This window comes from Camponotus vicinus, unplaced genomic scaffold, assembly GCF_025532165.1.
Source record: "Camponotus vicinus isolate PSW18456_S1 unplaced genomic scaffold, iyCamVici1.0 SCAF_1, whole genome shotgun sequence".
Classification (NCBI taxonomy): Eukaryota; Metazoa; Arthropoda; class Insecta; order Hymenoptera; family Formicidae; genus Camponotus; species Camponotus vicinus.
The window spans coordinates 16,507,572-16,525,890 of record NW_028141945.1 but is presented as its reverse complement, the minus strand read 5'-3'; the positions used below and the strand labels follow the sequence as shown (position 1 = coordinate 16,525,890).

Genomic DNA, 18,319 nt, shown 5'->3' with positions numbered 1-18,319 from the left:
TTTCCTCTTCTTCTTCAGCAATTTCTTCTTCTTACCGAACGATCGACGGTGATCGATCGGTCGTGCGATTAAGGCCAAGCGATTACCTCGATCCTCGTGGTTCTAGGTGGCTAGGTGATGGCGATACGCGTTACATAATTAATGTGTGTTAGCGGGTACAGAAATATTTCAATATTTATTTCATCGAGAACATATCGTGATCTCATTGACGCAGAAATCAATGAAAAACATTTGAGCAAAACTAATTTTTCCCTTCCATGTATTTGAAATGCGTAGAGAAGGAATGCACTAAATATATAATTTTAATTATAAACAAATGAATTATAAGTTTATATTAAAAAATTTATATTCATAAATAAATTATAAATAAAAAATAAAAATAGAATAACTATTTCTATTGAGCTAAAAAATATCTTAATAATTGATATAAATTGATACTTTGTATTATGTTGATATAATTAATCGATTTTATGAACCAACTTTCATAAAGAAAAACGAAATAAAATAATACTCCAACATAACTTTCTTCATAAAAAATGAATACATAAAGTAATACTGTCATAATGTCTGTCATAATTCTGGGAATCGGTTTAATTGGCATCGCCATAATGTGGGACGATCACGTACGTTTGAATTATCGCGTCAGAGCTCTTTGCCTCCTCGCTCATGTAAAATAAATCCGATTGCCGTGTCACAGCGCACGCTATTCATTTCAGTCGCAATTTCGTAACTTGACACGATCGATTATCGCATACGAGGCTCGCGATATTAATTATCGCGACCATAATAATTCCGCGATTAATCACGCCCAATTGCGCGGCATCATTAATTTCGCATCGCGCACCATGTGCATCGTGCGTCGCGTCTCGCTCTCCCGCGCGGGGGAGTGGGAGGGGGAGAAAAATGCGCAATGCTCGGGTGCGAAACCGCCGTTCTTCCCGAAACGTCCGCCGAGTCGCATTAACCCTCATAGAGCTCGTTAACCCAAGCGCGACGCGCTCGTGCTCGCGCGACAAAGGGACGGAATCCGTCGTGTAATAAGGTTTTATGATTTCAGAACAGCCTCCGCTGTTGCTGCACCCGAGATACAAGCCCGGAAGACGAATGCAGCCCGACGACGTGGCGGTGCAGCGAATGGGCGCGTGCATTAACTCTTTGTCTTTTCACGTACGCTACGCGTGAGTCTATCTCTCTCTTTCTATGCGCGAGACTTTACGGCGGTTTTATCCGAGCAATTAAAATTCCCCGAACGAGCGTCATCAGCGTCGCGCGTTGGACGATAAATAAATCATTGGGGCGCGTGCATTTCTTCGCTTCGTCGAGCGTGACGGCCTGATCCTGCACGATCGGATAGCGAAGCTGTGCCGATCGACGATGGAGCGAATCGTAGGATCACAAAGAGAGGAGATAGCATAGTCTTACAAATGTTCAGAGCCTCCGTTATTAATTTTCCTCTTTAATTTATTTTTAGAGTTTTTAATCTCATAAAATGAGTCTCGATTTACACGTATTAAGTTCTTAGTCTCTCGCGACTTGTCATTAGAGCGGCATCGTTTCCGCATTCGTGGACTCGCGATTATAAAGAGGGAGGTAAAAAATGTACACAGGGTATATCGATTTCCAATACATATCGTACATTGTCCAGCGGTGAAATGGGCGTCGATGTGATTATACACGAGTTCCGGGATTTCTATTTTCAATTCTGCCCTTTCGCGGCCGAGAATCGAGATATCGTTGGAATGCCGTATTAGTCTAACCCTCGTAATAGCGCATCGCGAATGCGAAGGTACGGCACGATACCGTCAGAATTACCGGCAACGGCAGGCTATATAAGCAGACTATACCCGCACACACACATACATCCAGGGTAAGCCGCGTTACAAGGAACTGAAGAGCAACCCGAGCCTGTGCCATTCCACGCGGACCTGCAAAGCGCCTTTGTTCGTGCAATTGCGAGCGCGATATTAAAAGGACGCTCTGGAAAACGTACCTCTCGTCGCTCGGGATAACAAATACGACTCGCGACGAGCCTCGATGAAGGTACGATTGTCTAATAATAATCGAAAGATAATGCCCCTTCGCGTTTCGCAATTAGAGTTCTCCGATCAACGTCAACGATCGCGTATAAAACGTTTTATCGCGACCCCATTGTTCGTTCCTTTCAATCTCCGGCATGTATCAATCGACTGCTTTTCCTTGTGCACGAACACCGCGAGCCGCGACTCGCATTGTTAAGATCTCGTATGTTAGATGGAGGGCAAGGTGATGCAAGTAGGCACAATGGTGACACGAGAGGGCTAAGGTGACATATGGGGCAAGCGATCCGTGACGAGATAGAATTACAATCTCAAGGGTAAGCCCAAGGTTCATGCCTAGTTAAAGCGGCACCACTCGTGTTCCCGCGCATTACATGCGACTTGATTAAGCGCGAGTCTCCCCGTCGAAGGGCTCCGTAGCAAAGGCCACGTCGTATCGGGGGCTGGGACAATCGAGCGGTTTGATTTAGACGACGGATCGTAAATATCGGAAACAATGGCCGGCGTTCCGGATTGAATTCAGTAGGAAAAGTCGTCGCCCGTCACCCGGTCTCTCGCGTTCCTTCGTAGACACTAACGAGAACATAATTATTCAAATTGTATCGATAAACGAATCTGTCCGGATGTCAGCGAGCGCGCATAATGCAAGCGAGAGCGTATAATCGTCGGTCGCGGCAACAGTAGGATCGATGGCCACACATAATCCGATGAAAATCGTTGGCAATAAATTGTTGGCGTATTCATGCGGAGGAAACATATTTGCATATTATCTGCCAGAACGCTTCTTCCTGATTTAACATGTAATTTCGAATTCCGCCCGAGAGTCGCTTCCTGCTGCAACGACAATGAATAATTTGCGTTTGGACAAAGTTGCCGCGATAGCGGCGCGAGATGTAAATGTGCGGTGATCGTCCGACTGTAATTGCGATGTACGGACAAGACGAAGAGGACGCGCACGGTCGTCGTCGTCGTTGCCACACCTTTTTGCGCAACGTTAACGAACGCCGAGCGTAACCTACGATGAAGAACGAAACAACCGGTTTTGTTCAACAAAATCGTGCGCAGGCCGTGCCGTAATCCCCTCGGACATACACAGCAGAGTACACGAGAGGTCGAGAGTACGAGAGGAAAACGATGCGGCCGGCCAGTGTACGATAGTCCAAGCCGAATAACACGGTTGCCGAGAGCGTCACGTGGCCTCGCGAAGGGGAAGGTCAGAGAACCCCTGGGGATCCGTTCACGTCGGACTCTATTATATCGGTGGCTTCCCACCTGCCCCTCCCTCCCCCTCCTCCCTCCGCTTTATCTCTCTCTTCGACGTGCACGCACACATTACACGGGGGTTGGGCACGAAGAAGGATGCCAGAATGCCGCGTCCACCGACACCACATACGTAATACACGACTCGGGTCACGCCGTGTCGTAGCTCGGCTAGTCCGGCTATCTACCTACCGAACGGATGCCGAGGAGGAGAGTCCAAGGTGATGCGGCGACTGCGCGGGCGAGAGATCGCACGTTCCACCTGCTCGCATAAACCACGGAATATCCACTTTGCTCGGGCGTGCTCACGGTTAGATACGTTCGCATAATGGGCGCGTATAAGCCCGGACTCCTCTCTCCGACCCCGCGGATGCAGAACGGATCGCATGCCGGCCACGTAATGGCGATTTACGTTTCCTCTTTAAGTCGGGCTCTGGATGCGCGGTTTTGCGCTGCAGCAGCAGCAGCAGCAGCAACAGCAACCGCTTCGCGTCGTGTTACATATCGAGCGAGTCGCGATAATCGACCCGAGCGATAATTCGTCGTTTTGTGTTTTGCAAACTCGCGAGCGAAAAAAATCACGAACGTCAAATTGTAAGCGTCGCTGTGACACGGGAGATTCGCGTCATTGGCCCCAGCTGACCGAGGGACAGCGCGTGATCGAGCCGCTCCGATCGCGTCCCGTGTAAATTTTGAGTAACACGATGCATTACTGACAAACAAGCAGCTATCAATCTGCCCGTCGCCTATTCACCCGCTGCGACCCGCGTCCATATTCGGAGAGTACAGTTTGCAGCGAACCAATATATGTATGTACGTAGGGGCCAGCGAGCATTGTTAATGCCGACCGATCGACGCCACCAGCGGCGAGGTTTCCATGGGAATTCGCGGCGAATTCGCCGGTTGCGCGCGAATTCACGCGACCCTTCTCGTGTTTAATTAACACCGCTATCAAAGCGTAACGATTTTGTATCTTTCACGCGGCCGAACACGCAGAATCAGAAATCGGTTAGGTAATTGGTGCGATAATTAGTTGCCGTTTTACGCGTCCTGGGGATTATATGTCGCGAGAATAATGAGGGTTCTCTCCAACAAAGATGCCACGACCTGTAAGCGTTTCTATTGTGGATCATATATTATCTGCAATTGTGTGTGTGCGATGGCTTAATTAACCTTATTGTGTTTATTCTATACTCATCTCAACGATACAAATTAAATAAAGATATATGTTATATGCAGAATAGAGAGAAATATATACTACTAGGAGTTTTAATATTTTTTTCTCTGCAAATTTCGTTTCTTGGACCCGAATTGATAAAAGCATCAATTATAATTATACATTATTAATTATAAATATATTATCTATCTCGTAAAAAATATTTAAAAAATATAGGATCGTTTATTATTATAAAATTAAACTATATAATATATGCATTATTATACGTATATTATATTAACGTAACATTTATGTTAATATAATAATAGAAACAAGAGGTTAAAATTGCAAATTTTATATAAATAACTTTGGAATATATTTTTACGTAATCTTATATTGTACTATCAATTTTGAATATAGTAAGAGAAAGAGAAGAGACAGAGATGGACGACGAAATTTAGTATCATTGGATATCAAAGGCAATAGAATTTCATGTCATCGACGATGCAGATACTCCATAATTAGATCAGACGTCGCATGATTAATTACCGTAAGTCGAGATGTTTGCACCTGCAGTGATTCGATAATTCCTTGGATCGATAAACACAGGATTATTGGAAACCTAATCAATCCTAGCGATATTTGACTATACCGAAAGCCTTTGATAAACTATTGTGAATGTGAAATTATTGTCGCTAACAAGAAAATCATCCTCTCCGTCACGAGAATTGCGTTACAGAAAAATGGAAAACACCTGCTTATTTTCATGCAACAATTGGTTAAGCAAAGTACGCTTCCTCTTTATAATCTTCATAAAACATTTACCATAAAAAATCGATCAACGCGTTTTCTCATTTTTTTTTATACACTCTCAAGATAAATATTTCAAAGAACTGTTACGCTATGTTTTTTCTTTGAGCTCCGACAAAGTAGTGCATGTAGCTTTCACAATTTGAGATAGCCCGAGTTTTCTTGAATTTCTGCTGAGATGAAACAAGCAACTCGCAAGAATGAAAGTCTGTCTGTTATGGCACGAGCTTTGTTGTATGACAATACATATTCCATAGTAAAAGGAGATATTCAACAACAAATTGTTCTTTCTCATGTTTCTTGAACATTCGACGTACATTTTTTTCGCCATCTACTTTTTCATTAATTTGGAAAAAAAACTAACAAAATCTATTTAAAAATTTACATAAAAAATTATATAAAATAATTATATAATTTATTTAAAAAATTAATATATAAAAACCAGAAGGTAAGGATTTTTTTATTCAAAAATTATAAGAATAATAGATTGATATTAATTCGGAAAACCAGTTTGTAATAAATAACGGCTTTGTATTTCTTTTAATTCTTTGCGATTTTACGTCAAAATTAATATATACGATACGTTATGATACGATAATCTCTCATTTAAATAATGGAAGCAGTGCACGATTATAATTGTTAAACACCACGTATGAAATTCACCAAGAATAAATGTAATACATGTAAATTAATAGTTACATACGTATTAGAGAGACTACGCTATAATAAGGTAAAAATCTCAGGACAAAGTCGCTTAATATCAGTTTATTTGCAAAACTTAATTCGAACCGCGAGGGATTTTTCGAAACATTAATAACCGGATTAAAAGCCATATAAAGATGAAAGCACGAGCGTGAAGAGAAAGAGAGGGGAGGGAAAGAAGGCAGCGACGGGGCAGCTGTTACGGTCCCATTGTAAGCCCGTCCGGTGCTCCGCAATTATTTACCGGCACGTAGAGAAACATCACGCGAAAACACAGGAACGCCCGACGACTTATGGCGCTTCGAGACAGTCACTGATCGTGCCTCGCACGAATACGCGTCGCTTTTGCAATGCAAATCCTATGTCTAGCGCGTAATACGCCTCATTCGTCACAGCGAGCAATGCGGCGCCATTCGCGACGTTACTAAATCTCCGCCACGTAAACGCAGTAGCGTCATTCCAGATAAGGAATTAGCAACGAGGAAGCATCAGCGCGAAAATTCCATTCCAACACGAACGTCCAACGGCACGTTTTATAACACCAGAGGAGTACTACCTCGATAAGTACGGGTAATAATGGCTTAAACTGTATCAGCGAAAATATTATTGTAATATGCGAAACCGGTATCGCATGCAAAATTAACATTAATTTGTAAATAATACGCGTGTTGTAAGTCCGGCCGCCTCAATTAATATATGCATTTAAATATAGGTCGAAACCCCGCAGTGTTGCCGGTAATATTCTGCTCGTTTAGCACGAAATTATTAATAGCATGCTACGTATCACCGGATACAATAGAATAGAAAATCAAACAAGTGCGCGAGTGACTAATTAAATAAATAGACGTTTCCAACGCGAAAACTAGCGTTTATTCCAAGGTAAACAAACTGATTAGTTAGCGCACGCAAATCTCGTATTATGAAAATATAATTCGCAACTTATATTTGCAGAAAAATTGTTTGTTATATCGTTGAGAAATTCAGACCGAATCAAAAGCCTGTTAGAAACGAGAATCTGATAAGTATAAATTGACATTGTGTAACGGATCCACGGGCTAAAGTGAATCTTTACGCTTAGTGTTTTTCGTCGTTAAGGAAGAGTATCACAGAAAACGACGTTGGTGATTACTATCTCTGTTTCCTGCTCTCAGAAACGAGCAAAAGCACACGGTGGTGCTTTTACAAGAAGCGATCTCGTCGTCTACCTCTTCCGTTTTCTTATCCTAGAGACGAAGAGTACGGTATATGTAAGCCTTAATGAGGCCGTAGTAGTTCAAGCAGACATTAAATCGGCGTCTGGCCAGCTAACAATTCTTCCCTGACGTGCTGCGAGAGCTTTTTTAACATACACTAGACCAACTTGCAGCGCGAATATACGAGGTTTTTGGCTCGAGGCTCTCCTCTCTCTCTCTCTAAAAGTTTTTATTTATTTATTTTTTTAACGTCATCCCGCCGCTATCCTTCGGCGATTTTATGCGAATCATAAATCAACAACTTTTTATTTTCACTGATCTCGTTTAAAAGCTCTCAAATGAATATATTTCAAAATAAATGTAACATATTTAATCTAATTTTTTATTTTTTTAAAGTAGCACGTGACAGAAACGTTCGTGGGATAATCGTGTTGCGGATAAACTGATCGCAATATGTCACAGTTGGCGCGATGTGCTCTTCCATATCTCTCAGTTTGCCGCGTCAGCAACTGCAGAAGAGAAACTTATCCACGCGTAATTTCTTGATGAAGTGGTCGTTTGCGGAGCGACTTTAGACCATGAAATCATATTTGCGGAGACTTCGACCAAGTGCCTACAAGAGCTCTCGAGTATGTACCTAGGGGGCTATAGAGCAAATGACCACGCTCGGACTTGGTCATTACGTGTGAAAGCAAGTCCGTCCACCGACTATATTCCAAGTTACAAGCCGAGAGTTGACGACTTTGATGATCTTCGACGATCGAGAGATGGAGATTCGTCGATTTAGAATCGCGGATCCTCTATTCGCGATTGAATTCGTCGATATCGAATCATAGAGTGGGATTCAAACGTTCGAAAATTGAACGTAAGAAATCATCAATATGATAAAAAAAATAAAATATGTATATTGTAGCCTCTATAATGCATAAAATGAGTTAAACATCGCGTATACATAATACTTGGGCATTCGTTTGATCTAAATCGTGCCAATTTCCGATGCTTAATTAAGAATACATAATGCTTGTATTAATGGAATGCAGAATCGAATGGCGTGTCGGTTTCACTCAAATATTAGATCGAACACACATTCGAATAATGAATTGCGGTGGAAAGACACGCGTACAGAATCGTGTATTGTAGCCTACATGGAGAGAGATATACTGTCACAATAGATCTGCTTCTCGGTTTAGCCTATCCAACTAACGCTATGTTGCGGTCGCATGTTCATATTAATTGCTATGCAACCAGCATACATTTCCTCCTGTAAATACGTCAATAGATACACCGCAAATACATGAATTTTACACAACAAATATATAGATGAAAGAAACAGACAAATGTACTGTAATATCTGGCTGATAAAAGTTTGATCCGTGAATCTTGAAAAAAATTTTTTCCGCAAAATCATTTTACACGCTATTATTCAATCGTATTTAATTAGTTCTTTTAATTTAGTTCATTTTATATAAGCAGATTTTAAACGTACATTGCTCAAAGTATAATGGATTATTTTTAACACTGCAAATATATTATATACATATATAAGTTTAATAAAAAAATTATAGATACACATATATATTTCTTTTTTTATAAAAGTCTTTTAAACGAGATATATACGGTTAATAAAAAAGTTTTTTAATTGAAGAGTTAGAGATATCGAGAAAAAAGTACACGCCGCAGTAAAAAGTAGAATATTGGCAAAAAGATTCCCCGAGATGGGAGAGCCGCGGTAACTCGTGCTGTATGTGTGTGTTTGGAGATTATACTCATCTCGCTGAATTCATGTGTAATCACCGGAGAAAATTTCGGGCGTACGTTACGTCGTACAGAAATTGCCGAGGTCCCACTTAGAGCGACGTGTCCAAAAGTTGGTAATAAGCAGGTTAAAAGTACGAGGGGTACTAGAGACGATATAAGCCTCGAGGCTCCGAAAATTGGGGGACCCGTATAATCCCTCCTTTACGCGGAATTAAGATTAGTATATTTGCGGTAAACTCGATGGTGTGTGTCCTGCATCCGGCTTGTTTTCTATCTTTAGGACGCGAAAGCACTTCGCACCTTCGCCTTCGCCGAGCAATTTGCAGCGAAACGAGATAACTTTGTTCCTTCGGAGACGGTAGTTGTACAGCTTCTCTCGTCGCCGGGTATAAAAGCGACTTGTTAGCGCTGTATCTTATAGGGACGGGGATTTGTAAGGACTTGACCGAATAAACATTCCTTTAGGTAGCGCAAATCCATCTTAAATCCGATTGCCCGATCGCCGTGCGCTCCATTGAACCGACGATTAAAAAGTCCTTTCAGGCACGTCCTCGACCGAGCTCCTCGGCTCTTCTTAATACAATCGAGCCGTGAAAACGTGCCGCAAATGCGATCGCGCGATATGGGTCAGCCGGTATAATGCAATGTTATTGACTGTGCCAGTTCCATTTTAATATCGCCCGAATTATAATATTAGTTAGTTGACTGTAATTACGGAGTAATGACGAGAGTTATGCGGCCCTCGATATTGAGAGATACCGTTACATGAAATGGCTGTATCCTGCACAGGAGGCCGCGCTTCCTGTCGAAATAATTGGCATCGTTTCAGCGTCGATGCTTCTTATTGCTCGTGCGCGATTCGCTTCCTCAGGAAGTTACGATACCGGTGGCTCAAATAACACGGTTATTCGCGTTATAATACCTTATGAGAGCGCAAGTTCGGATATCATGAGTGAACCCGATAATCCTGCATTCGGAGTCAATTTGATTCGCGACATCGACGGAATAAATCGAGGATGCCTGGCCAGGAAGTGCGCGCCAAACTATTCGCGAAGCCCGAAGATCGGCGGGAGTTGAAGCGAAATTGCCCCACGGCATAAGAAACCCGAGAGCGCATAAAGTTTATTACAAGTTTATCATGGGATCTTGAACCCACAGTTTTCCCTCCCCGCCGCCCCCGCGAAGGTGAAGGCGACGGGGCACGTTCGACCTCAAAATAAAACTCACGAGTTAGTCGTGAATCGAAGTCGCTCTACGAGCGGCGACCTTGTCGGTGTGAAACAAAGCTAGATTAAAATCTAACACGAGGTTCGAGTGACGGTCCACGCATGGCGCTGGCATTTAAAATATTTATGCATCCCCCGGAGGGGAGAGAAAAAATCTCGCAATTCGTAGGCGCGTGCAAAAGCACGCTTCCCCGAAACGAGGTAGATCTCTCTCTGTAGAAATATTTCGCATTTCATATCTACAAGTTCCATCGTGTTTTTTCATATTTTTATTATAACGTGATCTTCATTTTTAATGACTTTTTACAGAATAAAAATCACTGGACCTAATATTACGAATGTATTTAGATTTTTAACACGTGCGTCCAATAAAAATATTATAGGAGAGATCAAAACTATAAAAAGCTTAAACACCGGCGGTAATCGTGATCCTCGCTATCGATATGGCGCCTCCATTATCACTCGTCGTGATAAATATAATCTCCAGTAACGGCAGAGACGAGACCGCCAAGCCCGATAGATGCGAGTGACTCGATACGCGTGGTCACGATAAGATAAACCACGTCTTATAAGTTAGCGGAACAAAATGAGCGGAATCAATTATAATTGATATTTTTATTTGTTGCTCATTTGTTGCTAAAAAGTTGCCAAAGAAAAAAATTTGTTGCTCTGTAATTTTTTTAAAAAAATCATGTTCCGCTAAAGGAAGATTAAGTTAGCGGAACAATATATATAACAACAAAATTATACGTAATAATAATATAAAAATTTGTTGCTAATTTGTTGCTCTTAAAATATTCAATTTGTTGCTTGCAAAATAAATTTAAACAATAGCGGAAAACTTTTCACAGCGAGCAAAGTTACAAGAGTAAACTATCAGAAAAAAATTTGGATATTGAGATATTATTTGAATTTGTTGCTCTCGAAATATCCAAGTTTCGAATTTGTTGCTCGCGCAATAAGTTTAAATAATGATGAGAAAGCTTTCACAGCGCGCAAAGCTACAAGAGTAAACTACTACTAGAAAAAAATTTGTTGCTCGCTTAAATTTGGTATTGAGATATTATTTAAATTTGTTGCTCTCGAAATATCCAAGTTTCGAATTTGTTACTCGCGCCATAAGTTTAAATAATGATGAGAAACCTTTCACAGCGTGCAAAGCTACAAGAGTAAACTACTAGAAAAAAATTTGTTGCTCGCTTAAATTTGGTATTGAGATATAGTTTGAATTTGTTGCTTTCGAAATATCCAAGTTCCGAATTTGTTGCTTGCAAAATAAATTTAAATAATGATGAAAAACCTTTCACAGCGTGCAGAGTTACAAGAGTAAACTACTAGAAAAAAATTTGTTGCTCGCTTAAATTTGGTATTGAGATATAGTTTGAATTTGTTGCTTGCAAAATATCCAAGTTCCGAATTTGTTGCTTGCAAAATAAATTTAAATAATGATGAAAAACCTTTCACAGCGTGCAGAGCTACAAGAGTAAACTATCAAAAATAAATTTGTTGCTCCCTTAAATTTGGTATTGGAATATAAGTTGAATTTGTTGCTCTCGAAATATCCAAGTTTCGAATTTGTTGCAATAAGTTTAAATAATAAACAAATTAAATTACAAGAATATGTATATGACGACAATAACAATTAATAAGATTTATATGGCCTTGAATACTTGTGCCAAATATATTAAGTAAAAATTCAGTCAATATGTTTTCGATGTAATTTAAACTTTGCACGCTGTGAAAGGTTTTTCGTTATTGTTTAAATTTATTTTGCAACCAACAAATTCGGAACTTGGATATTTCGAAAGCAACAAATTCAACCTATATTCCAATATCAAATTTAAGCGAGCAATAAATTTTTTTCTGATAGTTTACTCTTGTAGCTTTGCACGCTGTGAAAGGTTCTTTATCATTTTTTAAATTTATTTTGCAAGTAACAAATTCGGAACTTGGATATTTCGAAAGCAACAAATTCAACCTATATTCCAATACCAAATTTAAACGAGCAACAAATTTTTTTCTGATAGTTTACTCTTGTAACTTTGCACGCTGTGAAAGGTTTTCAGCTATTGTTTAAATTTAGTTTGCAAGCAACAAATTCGAAACTTGGATATTTCGAAAGCAACAAATTCAACCTATATTCCAATATAAAATTTAAGGGAGCAACAAATTTATTTTTGACAGTTTACTCTTGTAGCTCTGCACGCTGTGAAAGGTTTTTCATCATTATTTAAATTTATTTTGCAAGCAACAAATTCGGAACTTGGATATTTTGAAAGCAACAAATTCAAACTATGTCTCAATACCAAATTTAAGCGAGCAACAAATTTTTTTCTAGTAGTTTACTCTTGTAGCTCTGCACGCTGTGAAAGGTTTTTCATCATTATTTAAATTTATTTTGCAAGCAACAAATTCGGAACTTGGATATTTCGAAAGCAACAAATTCAAATAATATCTCAATACCAAATTTAAGCGAGCAACAAATTTTTTTCTGATAGTTTACTCTTGTAACTTTGCTCGCTGTAAAAAGTTTTCCGCTATTGTTTAAATTTATTTTGCAAGCAACAAATTGAATATTTTAAGAGCAACAAATTAGCAACAAATTAGCAACAAATTTTTATATTATTATTACGTATAATTTTGTTGTTATATATATTGTTCCGCTAACTTAATCTTCCTTTAGCGGAACATGATTTTTTTTTTTAAATTACAGAGCAACAAATTTTTTTCTTTGGCAACTTTTTAGCAACAAATGAGCAACAAATAAAAATATCAATTATAATTGATTCCGCCCATTTTGTTCCGCTAACTTATAAGACGTAGATAAACCTTCGTAGAAACGCTCGTCGCGTCTGGCAAATGAACCACACGTGGTAACGTAATACGTATAGCGTAGCGCAAAGCAAAGAGACGGGGTAGACGCCATAGACTAAACGATGATAAATGTCTTATTACTTGCGCGTGCAAGTCGCGGTTCTGAATCCCGAGCATTTATCAATTAACCGCGCCACTTTCTCATCGATGGATTCGGCCCCGCGTTCGCGAAACATAAATTATTATATAGTACACGAACAAATAATTCGTTATTAGCATACGTCGAAGTTGTCAAAATCGAACGCGTCAAACTTGGATAAATTTTATGGCGCGCGTTAATCAAGCCCTGCCCTATCGAAGGCGAGCGATCGTTTATAAATACGTCAGAAACCGTAGTTTTCGTCGGATAATTGAAAACGGCGTCTCATCGTATTATCGAAGGTAATTAATTAACCGCATTCCCGATGTTTTCTCTGGTATGCAGCCAAAACTGCCAGAAATATTGAAGATTACATCGGATATTTTTGAGAAATTAATCAAAAATATCCTTCATGTGCCAAGTTCGTAAAAAGCACTGGTATAAATTTTATTTTCTCCAAACTATATTTCTCTCCGGTGATAACACAAATAGAAAGAGAATTTGATTATCGTTAACGAGATAGAAAACTTTCATGTTAACTTGGTGCCATTAATAGCAAGCTTTTATTTTACCTTACACGTTGCATTTTGAAATATAATCGACGTACGTTATCGGGGAAAATTCTCTTGTATGATGAAAAGCCAATTTTTCTCCAACAGCGGAAACAGTGATATTAACTTCGTAAACACGTATCCGAACAATGGAGCCCGTAAGGTTTGCATTTTCGTTGTTTGCCGGTCGAGAGTGGAAAACACATCTGTTCAAAAATGGCGGATAGTCACAGCGAGGGTGTCAGACGGCGGTGCAGAACATTATAATAAACTTGGTGAGAAGAGAAGGAGGAGGGTATACACGCTCGTCGAACAAAATGCCTTTGTCATTTCGCACAACAAAGCTGGACAGCAAAATAGGCTCGCATAAGGGCAAACCGGGGGGAGGAGGCACGAGCGACTCGGTAACCGCGAGGTATATAAACCGGAAACCGTACACCGAACACCGGAATCGTGTTGCCTGGTCGCAGTTAACCGTTTGCCCAGTCTCCTGTTTCTGGTCCTGAACGCACCGATAGCGAATTTTGTTTCCTTTGTCTCTTTTGCACGAGACGTTATAAACTTCGCGAGCGGCGAGCGCGAAAACTGAGAGCCGAGAAGGGAGAGGAGCGAGGGGACCCACGAATGCTCCGTAATTCCGTTTCACTGGGTATCGGGAGCCGAGATGCATCACGACACGCCGTCGTTAGGGAGCATCTTTACTGCCGCCCCCGGTGATATAACTTGCGCGAGATGAGTCATCCGATGGGGTCCGCGCACCCCTGCGGGATAGCAGTCGCTCCGATGAAGGGTGGGTACGTAATAAACGAGACTTTCGCGAGGTCCGACACATCGAGAAAGAGAGAGAGAGAGACGACGATAAAAGGGTAGCGCAGAAAAGTCCCGCGCAAAGTTGGGTAGTAATTCCAACGCTACTCTTCGGAATCTCGGGGGATGCGATGCAGTTTCGCAGCTCGCGACAATGACGAACGATGCCGGGAAAATGTGAGTCGTTCTTTGTTACGTTCGTTTCGACGAAATGATCGTTTAACGTAGTGAAGTGCACACATTGCAGCCGGAAGAAAATTTGTTTATAAAAAAATAAATATGTACAAATTTTGTTTGTAAAAAATATATACGTATAAGCACGTAATATATCTAAAATAAAAATAGATGGTATTGTTTGAAAGATATAAGATATTTTAAAATTAAAATGCGATTGCGATGTAACGCGCTACCGATTTAATTTTGACATCATTAAAGGCGTGGGATTCTTAGGCGCCGTTTCGTAATCTCTGTACGCGCATTCTTTTCGATATGACATTCCGATAATTGCGATAATCTGCTGCCTCGCGACGGAGATAAAATTTTAACAATCTGCCGATCCCATCACGAACAGGCATCGAAACATTCGTCGAGATAATCGACTTTCCCGCGCATTCGACCAATTACAGTTGCGTCGAACCTCGGGGAAATTCGAGGGGCGGAATATAAAGGGGGGTTGGTCGACGATGTACGGACGGCAGAGAATGCGGAATAATCAAACTTCCGCGTGCAGGATCCCCTACGCGTTCGCACTGAATTATGGCTGTCGTGCGTCATGGCATACGTGGCAATACGCGCCTTCATCCGAAGGGGGATGAGCAGTCGCGCCATTCAAAGTCATTTACGTATACACAGATTATCGGATAATACATCTTGCCGGCATATGATTAATGACGTAATACTCTGATTATCGTTCTTTTGAAGCAACGTACCAATCCAAATCCATTTCTGATAATCTTATCAGCATCGACGCGCTGCACACTCGGTGTTTGCGCGAGGCGCCTCATCGAAATTCATAACATTTCCAAGAGCGACTCGCGTCATCGAGTTTCGTAAATTGAGTTACCGCTTGTACGAATAGTTATTAGCCGCTTAAAAACTGTCAACTCACGAGACCGAGCGGGATTTAAAAGTACTTTGTCAGCTATATCGCGGCAAGATTGAACGGTTGCCCGGACCACACGAGAGGAGGTTCTAACTTCCTCCTTCTTGGCGAGATGTATAAGTTGCAACGTGAATATAAATGAGACTAACGAGCTCTCTGCGATGTCGGTAATGATGGTGGATTACAGTCGGAGAGCTGGGTCGGCTCTCGTACGGTCAGCCCCGCCGGATTCCACGTCGGTGCTGTCATGACTCGCAGCTATGCAGTCTCGTGCACATGCAGTTTTATCGCGAGCAGCCAAAGCGAGCATCTATAGCGTGCCTTCCCTTCCCTGCTCTCGCGTTCTGTACCGCCGCGAGTGATAAAAACTGCGCCGAGTATCGCGTTGCGATATGACGGTCAAGTTCCGAGCGCATAAACGCGAATAAAGAAAAATGGACGTTACGTAAGTCGTCGCTATTGCAAGGGCATCGCATTTCTTAACGTCGTTGTGCATACGTCTCTGCGAATTATATTTTTTACTATACGACAGATTTTTTGGGTCGACTGTTATTCGTTTCGCAGACTTTAAAATTCGCTTAAAATGTTGATAAAAAAAATTATTCTTGCAGACAGAAAATTTTATTTTCTATTGCGTAATCTTAACATTCCATATGATGATTAAACAGCACATTTCTAACAACCATCGTCCGAAGGTGTGGAAATTCGAACTGTCTGCGTTATATATATATTTGTATCGCTCCATCTTGAAAGTTATTTTTCATCACAACTTTCTCGATAACGCGATATACTCGATGCGCGTACACGTATACCTTCGATCTGTTTTTTTTTTATTCTCTTTATATAGTAGCTCCTCCACTATCAAAGGCTCGTAAGAACGCGGAGGCTGCGAGAAATCGAGGTGGTCCACCGACGAGCGTACTCCTTTATCATTAATCATGCGTATCAGAGTCGGCAGACACGAGCATGAATAATTGGCAGAGCGGTCCAACCGTGAATGGTTCTTTTCTCTTGAACCAATTACGTGCCACTGTAAATCCTACCGATGGATACGAGGATCCTCGTAATCATTATCAAAGAAGTTGTTTCACAACAAGAGAGAGAGAGAGAAAGAGAGAGAGATCTGATATCAGCGATTTAAATTATTTGCATGCGCTGTTTTTCCGATCGTCCATTTAAAAAAACAAAATGAAAGTCACGTTTCTTCTTCAGTCGATTTAAAAACATTTTTATTATAACAAGGTACTCTCCTCTCTCTCTTTCTCTTGCTTGCTTTCATGCTTTCGCACGCAAGCTCGTGCAAGCGCACACACAACCGATCCTATAAACTAGAAGTAAACTTTATGCGGCCGGGATTAACTCGGAATAAAAACTGCCGACGACGATCTCGCCAAGGAAGAAACTTCTCCCATCAGTCTCGTGATCACGTAATAATTTAAACGCCGCCCGGATGGAAAAGTTTATTTCCCCGCAGAGCTCGAAGTCCAAAAAGCATCGTTCACGGCCAGCAACGATCTTTCTCCCGTTACCACGTTAACCGCAGTATCGTATGAAATCTGTATCAGATTCGAAATCGAATTTTTGACCCGCTACAAATCTTTGATGCGCAATTGAAGTTGCATTGCAATCGATTGTACATTAAAGATTTGTGGACCAAAAAGAATGAAACAGTTACATCGCGTTTGTAGTTGGTTAAAATCGGTCAAGTTTCAATCTCTCTCCCGACATGATTTGCATGAGAGAATTTGTATAACCCAATTATGCAGAAATTTAAATTATTAATTAGAATTTCATACGAACCGTCAAGAAAATTTTTAAGAAAGGAGAAAGATGATGTATAATTATTCATAATTAATAGCATTATAGACAACCTGCTTACTAAATGTATAAAGAATTGAAGTCGTAAGATGTCGTACAATACTCCTTTAGAAAACGAACGTAAAATGTTGAAAGAAGACTTCATATACGAATTACGTGTACTCTAGAAATAACGTGAGACTTCAAGTGACACGTAATCCGTTTGCTCGGGAACAATGTTGGCGACAGTTTGACGACACTACATTCACGCATACCTATATATATTGTATGTATCTCTAATCTCTCGTACGTTTGTGTGCATATGTGTGCATGTATGTGTGTGTCAACGTGACCACCTCGACGAGTTTCTTTTCGCCGCGTTAATATAATTTCTATTTTGTTATATAATAGACTTCATTGTTTTAATACATATTTCGAAATAAATCGATGTTTTGAAAATTATTTCATCTCTTATCAAGAGTGTAATTCAAGTTCTAAAAAATAAAAAATTATACAAAATATTATATGTTTCAAAACGTAAATTAAAAAAATTTTTTTCTCTCATAAAGTTACCCGTCTTTTTATTTATCTAAAAAAATTTCACGATTTTCAAATTCGTATAATTTCTGTTAATTATTTTTCTTTTTTTCACATATATATTTCATTTTTCGGACATTACTTTTCATAATAACTTTATTTTGTAGAACATGTGTATTATTATTTGAAATTTATATTTCCAATTCGTAGTTCCACTGAAACAATGGAATTTATTACAGTCACGGTGCTCTACCGCGGGCAATAAAATGCACCTCGGGCAAATAAAGCGAATGTCCTTGGGAAAAGTATACAATTAAAGCAGAGATTCTCCATAGACGCTTTTAATTAGATCTACCAGGATATGAACTGTCAAAATGCAAATATCATCACGTAAATATTCTTATACATTTTTATATAAACTGTATAACATA

At 40.3% G+C, this 18,319-nt stretch overlaps 1 protein-coding gene across 8 annotated transcripts in view; it reads right to left on the bottom strand.

The window, feature by feature from the left end:
- Positions 1–18,319, bottom strand: part of Kug (FAT atypical cadherin kugelei) — a 302,654-nt gene that overhangs the window by 271,655 nt on the left and 12,680 nt on the right. The window lies entirely within an intron of this gene.